The 6361-nt window shown below is 44.9% G+C and overlaps 6 non-coding genes across 6 annotated transcripts in view; all 6 read right to left on the bottom strand.

Moving 5' to 3' along the window:
* Positions 1 to 61, bottom strand: part of LOC125733746 (5S ribosomal RNA) — a 119-nt gene extending 58 nt beyond the window's left edge. The window contains exon 1 of the ribosomal RNA XR_007393083.1: positions 1 to 61. This exon is cut by the window's left edge and continues 58 nt beyond it. This is a non-coding gene — a ribosomal RNA (5S ribosomal RNA).
* A 1076-nt stretch (positions 62 to 1137) lies between these two features.
* Positions 1138 to 1256, bottom strand: LOC125731801 (5S ribosomal RNA). The gene has a single exon (XR_007391653.1). It is a non-coding gene; the product is annotated as a 5S ribosomal RNA (ribosomal RNA).
* A 1075-nt stretch (positions 1257 to 2331) lies between these two features.
* LOC125735227 (5S ribosomal RNA) lies at positions 2332 to 2450 on the bottom strand. The gene has a single exon (XR_007394525.1). It is a non-coding gene; the product is annotated as a 5S ribosomal RNA (ribosomal RNA).
* A 1084-nt stretch (positions 2451 to 3534) lies between these two features.
* On the bottom strand, positions 3535 to 3653 carry LOC125733705 (5S ribosomal RNA). The gene has a single exon (XR_007393042.1). It is a non-coding gene; the product is annotated as a 5S ribosomal RNA (ribosomal RNA).
* Positions 3654 to 4728: 1075 nt separating this feature from the next.
* On the bottom strand, positions 4729 to 4847 carry LOC125733745 (5S ribosomal RNA). The gene has a single exon (XR_007393082.1). It is a non-coding gene; the product is annotated as a 5S ribosomal RNA (ribosomal RNA).
* A 1082-nt stretch (positions 4848 to 5929) lies between these two features.
* Positions 5930 to 6048, bottom strand: LOC125732513 (5S ribosomal RNA). The gene has a single exon (XR_007391891.1). It is a non-coding gene; the product is annotated as a 5S ribosomal RNA (ribosomal RNA).
* Positions 6049 to 6361: the final 313 nt, after the last annotated feature.

Genomic DNA, 6361 nt, shown 5'->3' with positions numbered 1-6361 from the left:
CCCTGCTTAGCTTCCGAGATCAGACGAGATCAGGCGTGTTCAGGGTGGTATGGCCGTAAACGAGAGACGCTGCCAAAAACAGCCCTTTTGCATTACACGCGTCTATACATGCCAGTTGGTCCCATTGGATCCTACTAATGTTCTTTTTTTTTTTTTTATCTGACTCACACTGCAGCCCCACCATCCAATCGGCAGCGCCGGACCCACACCAAACATTCACCAAACTACTCAGCCGGCAGCCTACCACAATTATTCCATTCTTTCCGCATCCGCACACTTCCTTCTTTTTAACTCCTTTTCACTACCGCACAGGTTAATCGCCGCACGTCCCCCGCCGGCAAACATTACTCCTTTGCCTACTGCATGCAGGCTTCTCTTAACGACCCTCTGTTATCAACTCCACTAACAGCCACAAAATCTCCGCCGCACGAAGCCCACTGGTAGCTGCTGAATCACATGCTTCCCCAAAACGTCGCGCTGTCAGAACACTGGGAGCTACACACACCAACAAGTCCATACTGCAGGCTGCAGCCAGAACAATTTTCTACATTCAAACATCGACGGCCTCTTCTCTCTAAAAATTCACCAGACCGCTTCTACCACCAGCAAAGAAGTTTCCATCCCGAATTCCTCTGTGATTCCCACTAACCTAAACATTAAGCTGGCATTGAAGGGTGTGAATTACCCCGGCCAATCTGTTCTTTTAAATACAGCTTTTAGCAAGTTTTGAAAGGAGAAGAGCAGAACTTGCTATGCCAATAATATCGAGTCTTCTGTGGCGAAGTGGTTTTTGCATAGAAAACAAAGCGGTGAGTTGAAGAGGAATAATATCAGTACTTTGTTTAAAACTGTGTGTAAAAAGCTGTCTCTTTATCATTAACAATAAGTTGTAAAACGTGAATGGGGAGTGACAGTCTTCAAGTTTGTGAGAAGATCGCGCCCTGGTGGAATAAAGGCACGAACAGCTTACAGCACCTAGAATTACCAGGAAGTATTTAGAGTAAAACGGTTTCTAAAAGCTGCCTTTATGAATGAGAGAAAAAAAATACATATATAAAATAGTAAAATGTAAGGGGAGTGATAGATTTAAATTAATCGTGAAGTGGAGTGCCCCCTGTATAAAGTAAAAGTGAGAAAAGCTTACAGCACCTGGTATTCCCAGGAGGTCTCCCATCCAAGTACTAACCAGACCCTACCCTGCTTGGCTTCCGAGATCAGATGAGATCGGGCGTGTTCAGGGTGGTATGGCCGTAAGCGAGAGATGCTACCAAAAACAGCCCTTTTGCATTACACGCCTCTATACATGCCAGTTGGTCCCATTGGATCCTACTAATGTTCTTTTTTTTTTTTTATCTGACTCACACTGCAGCCCCACCATCCAATCGGCAGCGCCGGACCCACACCAAACATTCACCAAACTACTCAGCCGGCAGCCTACCACAATTATTCCATTCTTTCCGCATCCGCACACTTCCTTCTTTTTAACTCCTTTTCACTACCGCACAGGTTAATCGCCGCACGTCCCCCGCCGGCAAACATTACTCCTTTGCCTACTGCATGCAGGCTTCTCTTAACGACCCTCTGTTATCAACTCCGCTAACAGCCACAAAATCTCTGCCGCACGAAGCCCACTGGTAGCTGCTGAATCACATGCTTCCCCAAAACGTCGCGCTGTCAGAACACTGGGAGCTACACACACCAACAAGTCCATACTGCAGGCTGCAGCCAGAACAATTTTCTACATTCAAACATCGACGGCCTCTTCTCTCTAAAAATTCACCAGACCGCTTCTACCACCAGCAAAGAAGTTTCCATCCCTAATTCCTCTGTGATTCCCACTAACCTAAACATTAAGCTGGCATTGAAGGGTGTGAATTACCCCGGCCAATCTGTTCTTTTAAATACAGCTTTTAGCAAGTTTTGAAAGGAGAAGAGCAGAACTTGCTATGCCAATAATATCGAGTCTTCTGTGGCGAAGTGGTTTTTGCATAGAAAACAAAGCGGTCAGTTGAAGAGGAATAATATCAGTACTTTGTTTAAAACTGTGTGTAAAAAGCTGTCTCTTTATCATTAACAATAAGTTGTAAAACGTGAATGGGGAGTGACAGTCTTCAAGTTTGTGAGAAGATCACGCCCTGGTGGAATAAAGGCACGAACAGCTTACAGCACCTAGAATTACCAGGAAGTATTTAGAGTAAAACGGTTTCTAAAAGCTGGCTTTATGAAAGAGAGAAAAAAAATATATATATAAAATAGTAAAATGGAAGGGGAGTGATAGATTTAAATTAATCGTGAAGTGGAGCGCCCCCTGTATAAAGTAAAAGTGAGAAAAGCTTACAGCACCTGGTATTCCCAGGTGGTCTCCCATCCAAGTACTAACCAGACCCTACCCTGCTTAGCTTCCAAGATCAGACGAGATCAGGCGTGTTCAGGGTGGTATGGCCGTAAACGAGAGACACTGCCAAAAACAGCCCTTTTGCATTACACGCGTCTATACATGCCAGTTGGTCCCATTGGATCCTACTAATGTTCTTTTTTTTTTTTTTTATCTGACTCACACTGCAGCCCCACCATCCAATCGGCAGCGCCGGACCCACACCAAACATTCACCAAACTACTCAGCCGGCAGCCAACCACAATTATTCCATTCTTTCCGCATCCGCACACTTCCTTCTTTTTAACTCCTTTTCACTACCGCACAGGTTAATCGCCGCACGTCCCCCGCCGGCAAACATTACTCCTTTGCCTACTGCATGCAGGCTTCTCTTAACGACCCTCTGTTATCAACTCCACTAACAGCCACAAAATCTCCGCCGCACGAAGCCCACTGGTAGCTGCTGAATCACATGCTTCCCCAAAACGTCGCGCTGTCAGAACACTGGGAGCTACACACACCAACAAGTCCATACTGCAGGCTGCAGCCAGAACAATTTTCTACATTCAAACATCGACGGCCTCTTCTCTCTAAAAATTCACCAGACCGCTTCTACCACCAGCAAAGAAGTTTCCATCCCGAATTCCTCTGTGATTCCCACTAACCTAAACATTAAGCTGGCATTGAAGGGTGTGAATTACCCCGGCCAATCTGTTCTTTTAAATACAGCTTTTAGCAAGTTTTGAAAGGAGAAGAGCAGAACTTGCTATGCCAATAATATCGAGTCTTCTGTGGCGAAGTGGTTTTTGCATAGAAAACAAAGCGGTGAGTTGAAGAGGAATAATATCAGTACTTTGTTTAAAACTGTGTGTAAAAAGCTGTCTCTTTATCATTAACAATAAGTTGTAAAACGTGAATGGGGAGTGACAGTCTTCAAGTTTGTGAGAAGATCGCGCCCTGGTGGAATAAAGGCACGAACAGCTTACAGCACCTAGAATTACCAGGAAGTATTTAGAGTAAAACGGTTTCTAAAAGCTGCCTTTATGAATGAGAGAAAACAATATATATATATATATATAAAATAGTAAAATGGAAGGGGAGTGATAGATTTAAATTAATCGTGAAGTGGAGCGCCCCCTGTATAAAGTAAAAGTGAGAAAAGCTTACAGCACCTGGTATTCCCAGGTGGTCTCCCATCCAAGTACTAACCAGACCCTACCCTGCTTGGCTTCCGAGATCAGACGAGATCGGGCGTGTTCAGGGTGGTATGGCCATAAGCGAGAGATGCGACCAAAAACAGCCCTTTTGCATTACACGCCTCTATACATGCCAGTTGGTCCCATTGGATCCTACTAATGTTCTTTTTTTTTTTTTATCTGACTCACACTGCAGCCCCACCATCCAATCGGCAGCGCCGGACCCACACCAAACATTCACCAAACTACTCAGCCGGCAGCCTACCACAATTATTCCATTCTTTCCGCATCCGCACACTTCCTTCTTTTTAACTCCTTTTCACTACCGCACAGGTTAATCGCCGCACGTCCCCCGCCGGCAAACATTACTCCTTTGCCTACTGCATGCAGGCTTCTCTTAACGACCCTCTGTTATCAACTCCGCTAACAACCACAAAATCTCCGCCGCACGAAGCCCACTGGCAGCTGCTGAATTACATGCTTCCCCAAAACGTCGCGCTGTCAGAACACTGGGAGCTACACACACCAACAAGTCCATACTGCAGGCTGCAGCCAGAACAATTTTCTACATTCAAACATCGACGGCCTCTTCTCTCTAAAAATTCACCAGACCGCTTCTACCACCAGCAAAGAAGTTTCCATCCCTAATTCCTCTGTGATTCCCACTAACCTAAACATTAAGCTGGCATTGAAGGGTGTGAATTACCCCGGCCAATCTGTTCTTTTAAATACAGCTTTTAGCAAGTTTTGAAAGGAGAAGAGCAGAACTTGCTATGCCAATAATATCGAGTCTTCTGTGGCGAAGTGGTTTTTGCATAGAAAACAAAGCGGTGAGTTGAAGAGGAATTATATCAGTACTTTGTTTAAAACTGTGTGTAAAAAGCTGTCTCTTTATCATGAACAATAAGTTGTAAAACGTGAATGGGGAGTGACAGTCTTCAAGTTTGTGAGAAGATCACGCCCTGGTGGAATAAAGGCACGAACAGCTTACAGCACCTAGAATTACCAGGAAGTATTTAGAGTAAAACGGTTTCTAAAAGCTGGCTTTATGAAAGAGAGAAAAAAAATATATATATAAAATAGTAAAATGGAAGGGGAGTGATAGATTTAAATTAATCGTGAAGTGGAGCGCCCCCTGTATAAAGTAAAAGTGAGAAAAGCTTACAGCACCTGGTATTCCCAGGTGGTCTCCCATCCAAGTACTAACCAGACCCTACCCTGCTTAGCTTCCGAGATCAGACGAGATCAGGCGTGTTCAGGGTGGTATGGCCGTAAACGAGAGACGCTGCCAAAAACAGCCCTTTTGCATTACACGCGTCTATACATGCCAGTTGGTCCCATTGGATCCTACTAATGTTCTTTTTTTTTTTTTTTATCTGACTCACACTGCAGCCCCACCATCCAATCGGCAGCGCCGGACCCACACCAAACATTCACCAAACTACTCAGCCGGCAGCCTACCACAATTATTCCATTCTTTCCGCATCCGCTCACTTCCTTCTTTTTAACTCCTTTTCACTACCGCACAGGTTAATCGCCGCACGTCCCCCGCCGGCAAACATTACTCCTTTGCCTACTGCATGCAGGCTTCTCTTAACGACCCTCTGTTATCAACTCCACTAACAGCCACAAAATCTCTGCCGCACGAAGCCCACTGGTAGCTGCTGAATCACATGCTTCCCCAAAACGTCGCGCTGTCAGAACACTGGGAGCTACACACACCAACAAGTCCATACTGCAGGCTGCAGCCAGAACAATTTTCTACATTCAAACATCGACGGCCTCTTCTCTCTAAAAATTCACCAGACCGCTTCTACCACCAGCAAAGAAGTTTCCATCCCGAATTCCTCTGTGATTCCCACTAACCTAAACATTAAGCTGGCATTGAAGGGTGTGAATTACCCCGGCCAATCTGTTCTTTTAAATACAGCTTTTAGCAAGTTTTGAAAGGAGAAGAGCAGAACTTGCTATGCCAATAATATCGAGTCTTCTGTGGCGAAGTGGTTTTTGCATAGAAAACAAAGCGGTCAGTTGAAGAGGAATAATATCAGTACTTTGTTTAAAACTGTGTGTAAAAAGCTGTCTCTTTATCATTAACAATAAGTTGTAAAACGTGAATGGGGAGTGACAGTCTTCAAGTTTGTGAGAAGATCGCGCCCTGGTGGAATAAAGGCACGAACAGCTTACAGCACCTAGAATTACCAGGAAGTATTTAGAGTAAAACGGTTTCTAAAAGCTGCCTTAATGAATGAGAGAAAACAATATATATATATATATAAAATAGTAAAATGGAAGGGGAGTGATAGATTTAAATTAATCGTGAAGTGGAGCGCCCCCTGTATAAAGTAAAAGTGAGAAAAGCTTACAGCACCTGGTATTCCCAGGTGGTCTCCCATCCAAGTACTAACCAGACCCTACCCTGCTTAGCTTCCGAGATCAGACGAGATCGGGCGTGTTCAGGGTGGTATGGCCATAAGCGAGAGATGCAACCAAAAACAGCCCTTTTGCATTACACGCCTCTATACATGCCAGTTGGTCCCATTGGATCCTACTAATGTTCTTTTTTTTTTTTTATCTGACTCACACTGCAGCCCCACCATCCAATCGGCAGCGCCGGACCCACACCAAACATTCACCAAACTACTCAGCCGGCAGCCTACCACAATTATTCCATTCTTTCCGCATCCGCACACTTCTTTCTTTTTAACTCCTTTTCACTACCGCACAGGTTAATCGCCGCACGTCCCCCGCCGGCAAACATTACTCCTTTGCCTACTGCATGCAGGCTTCT

The sequence above is a fragment of the Brienomyrus brachyistius genome, chromosome 2, assembly GCF_023856365.1.
Source record: "Brienomyrus brachyistius isolate T26 chromosome 2, BBRACH_0.4, whole genome shotgun sequence".
NCBI classification, from domain to species: domain Eukaryota; kingdom Metazoa; phylum Chordata; class Actinopteri; order Osteoglossiformes; family Mormyridae; genus Brienomyrus; species Brienomyrus brachyistius.
The sequence above is the reverse complement of the archived record's forward strand: the minus strand, read 5'-3'. Positions and strand labels throughout refer to the sequence as shown.